Here is a 4193-nt window from a genome sequence, read left to right as displayed (position 1 = left end):
GTCAAGACTGTTGCCCATGGACATTATCATCGCAGAGTCAGGCGGAGATTAGAGGAGCAGGCTGGACCATCTCACATCCAGGACCCCATTCTTGAGCCACCTCTAGAGCAGGTAGTTGAGGATGAACAGGCTGAGCAGCTAGAGCAGTTGGAGGAGCAGTTATAGGACTAATTAGAGGCAGATATGGCTCAGTCCCCATTAGCCGACTCTAGACTACAGTCTTCGGCTGTCGCATCATCTTCCTCAGCTGAGGCTGAGCATGTACCATCTCCTTTACCATCACCGGCACAGCCAGGCCAGGTCCCCGAGAGACCTAACAGGAGATACTCAGGTCTTCAGGTGGAGCATGAGTCGGTGTTCGACATTTCTTTCTTCTCCTAGTATTTCCTGACCAGGCCTGCTTATGACCATCTTGACCGGAGGGGCCTTTCAGCTATTTTTGCCCCAGTTACTTATCTAGTTTACCCGCGACTTGTTCGGTTGTTCTACCAGAACCTCTGACCGGCCTCGAGTAACCTGTTAGAGTTACAGACTACTATCGATGGCCACCCCATCCAGATTACAGTTGATACATTGGCCAGATCTTCTCGATGCCCGTATGTCTTCCCTCTAGATGTTCATTATCCTATCTTAGAGTGGAGGCCTTCTTACGCAGACATGGCTGTGGCACTCACTGGCCACTATGCAAATGACGAGACTTTCGCCACTCGGACTTATCTACCTAACGATCTTTGGTTATACGATTCAAACTATTTTGAAACGTATTCATGGCGGGCCATAAAATCTAGAGGCGTTCAGACTTCTTGACTGCCTTATATGCATTCTATTTAGGCCACTGGGTATCTATGCCATCACTCTACTGGAGTGTTATGATGAGACTCTATTCGACCTACATTAGTAAGGCCAAGCCCAGACGAGCTACTTTCCTCCCATTTGGCTATCTTATCACTCAGATCCTCCGAGATCAGCGCTATCCTATCCATCCGGATGAGCGTCCAGAGACAAGAGCTTGCCACTATGGTAAGAAGGACTGGAACAAGAGCTACAATGCTCTTATCAAGAGTTTGATAGAGGACGCTGTTCTAGCAGCTGGGGAGCTTGAGGAGGAGGAGGAGGAGGCAGCAGCAGTAGCAGCCGAGGCATAGCCAGTAGCGGACGACCCAGTAGTTGATCCGACTGCAGTACATATGGATATTGATTTGGAGCAGTACCCTGCAAAGGATCTACAACATCACTCTCCAGTCAGGTCGCCAGTTCATGTCCAGGAGCAGACTCAGGATGTACATCATTTTCCAGATCCAGTTGTACCTGAGGCTCCAGTTCAGACACCCGGCTTTGGAGAGCGTGTCCAGGCTTTAGAAAATGCCGTAGTCTCCATTCGAGCAGACACTGTCTCCATCCGAGCTGACATCTTTTCTCTGCGTGCAGATGTCATGGCTGCGCTGCGGGACATTTCCAGAGACATACGTGGATCGCGCCCTGCCTGTCGTACATCCTCTACATGATCTCTACCTGATCTCTATATATCTCCTCCATTATTTCATTATATATATGATACATTACTGCTACATTTTGATACTGTTCTATTATTTTTGCGGCCAGTCTGTTGGTCCTATCACTAGATGTACTATATACTGTTTATTCTTTATTTATGTATGTTTTACTTTTGGATGTCATATCTGTGTATTGATATATTTGTCTGTGATTGACCCTATCAGGTGCATCCCAGTGACTTCAGTGAGAGAGAATGCTGCCAAATTTTTCTGGACCATTCTTTTTCCTCTCTCTCCTTTATTCATTTAATTATCCCATTTACACTTGCATGTCCACTGTGCTGTAACGACCTGGTCATTTGCCTTCCTTTCCTTTTTCCTGAAATTTTACGAATGAATTTTTTTCGTTTAATTTTCTTTTCTGAGCTCTGTTTCGTGTCGCTTAGTGTCATCTCGAGTGCTCGAAATTGGTTCCTGAGACTCTTTTCCATGGATTGACAACTTCCTTTGAGGACCGAGTCATTTTCACATTTTTCGTTTTTGGACACTATGCGCTATTTCGTCCTTTTCCCTATTCTGTCTTATCTCCGTTTGTCAGTTTTTGGCACAACCTCACTTTTCATGCTCGGAGTTAGTTTTTGACTTCACGTGCCTTCATCTTGAGTGGTTTCCACGAAATACGTATCTTTACTTTTGCAAGAAAGTACTCTGGTTGCTCCCGGTGTCCATAGGAGCATGGATGCAAAGTTCTTTGAAATTATTTTCTTTTCTTGGGGTGTTTTTCGTAAATATCTTTTGAAGATATTTTATTTCAGGGGTTTTTAAGAAAATATTTTTGGAAGATATTTTCATTCTGGGCCATAAGTGTAGTTTTCACTTTTTGGAGGGGCCATTGTGCAATTAATGAAAGTTATTGCAAAATGTCATGTTTTGAGCCTGAATCCTTGTACGGGATTCATTTTCACATTTCGTCGAGTTGTGTACTCATGGAATTTCCTCCTGGTCGATGTTTTCCAGTTTCAGGGTTTCTGGCCCCGGTTTTCGCCAAACTTATTTTGGGCATAACTTTCTGTTCGGGACTCGGTTTTTGACGCCGTTTCTTCCGTTGTTCTTATTTTATCATTTTGAATCTTTTTCATTCACAAAGTTTTGCCATTTGAGCTTGTCTGCTCAAATTTTACTTTTTCAGACCCGTTCGGGGCACTTTTTGAGATTTCTATAAAAGGGGGGTGAGATATTTCATTTTTGATCTTCTCCCCTCTTCATGCACGACCTGGAGCTCCCATGGCAGCCCAAGGGGTGCTGCCATCTTCTCTCTCCTCTTTTGGTTCACTTTTCCTTGATGGAAAGTCTTCGGCCTTAACGTTTGTTGTTCCCCTCGCCGTGCTCTACCTTTTCCCCCTATTAGAATTCATTTTTGACCATTTCTTGAGTTTGGTTTTGAGGTCAAGTTATGATTTTGATGGGGCTTTGATGGGGGCTATGTTCACGGCGTTGTCCCCGACGGATTCGGAGCCGTTCCATTTTGATGGCTTTTGAGATTTTCATCTCAAATTGAGGTAGGAGATGTTCTAGGTTTAAATTCTTGTTATATAGCATGCTTGTGATGCTTATACTACTTGTTTGCATGATTAAATATAAAATCTAGAGATTTTATTATTTATTTTTCTTGTACGGGATCTAATTTTTCCGGTTGCTCATGACTTAATTTAAACATGTGGCATGATTTGATATTGCCCCTTGATATGCTCATTGTCGTGTATTAAAATTAGAACATTTGAATAAGTATTAAAGATTTTATTTAATATTTATCTTAGATGAAAGATTAATTCACATGGCCTTAACTAGTTTGAAATTAATATGTGTTAACATATTATATTAGGCCTTAGCATGCTCTTCAACATAGTTGAATTTGAAAGTAATTGGAGGTGTTTTGAAAATTAGTAATTATTAGTTAATTTGATTAATTAATTTGCCCCGAGTGCACTATTTACTCTATTTAAATTCTAACTTGATATTCTTGATTTACATGCCATATAGTTTTATATATATTTGATTTAGAATATTCGGTTAGGTTTTGAAACCTTTTATTTAATTAAATTCCGTGTTTAAGATTTAATCCTCATGGTGATATACAACTTGGAATTGTATTGTGGAATGCTAGAAAATTAAGCTTTGGTGTGGTTGTTCACATATATTAAATTGGGATTGATTGCATGAGAATTGCAACCTTTATTTTATATTTAACTTTAGTGAAAGTTTAATTTACATAGGTGTAACTTGCATGAAATAAACTTGTAATGTGATATTACATTAGTCCTTGGCATATTCTCTAAGATATGTTAAATTCAGAGCATTTGGTTAAGTTTAAAAATCAAAAGATTTTAATTAAAAGAATTAATTAAAATCTATTTTGTGTTCCCATTAGCTTAATTAAGGTTTTAACTTGATGTTTGTATTGGCCATGACTTGTTTACTAGTATATATTAATTTGGGACTATTTGAAGTTGTTTTAGAACCTTGAGATTTAAATTAGCATGATTTAATTAAAGTTCTACTTTGTTATTCTAACAACCTAATTGAGTTTTAGAATGGATATAGGTGATGACCTTGCCATGCCCTTTAACATGTATTAAATTGAGGTTAATTGAATTTGAATCGGAAATCTAGAGAGTTTAATTGTGTTTATCTATTTAAATT

This window comes from Cornus florida, unplaced genomic scaffold (genome assembly GCF_030987335.1).
Source record: "Cornus florida cultivar Cherokee Brave unplaced genomic scaffold, ASM3098733v1 CherokeeBrave_3.0.0_Hap2_Chr04, whole genome shotgun sequence".
In the NCBI taxonomy this organism is placed as follows: Eukaryota; Viridiplantae; Streptophyta; class Magnoliopsida; order Cornales; family Cornaceae; genus Cornus; species Cornus florida.
Note: the sequence above shows the minus strand (reverse complement) of the source record.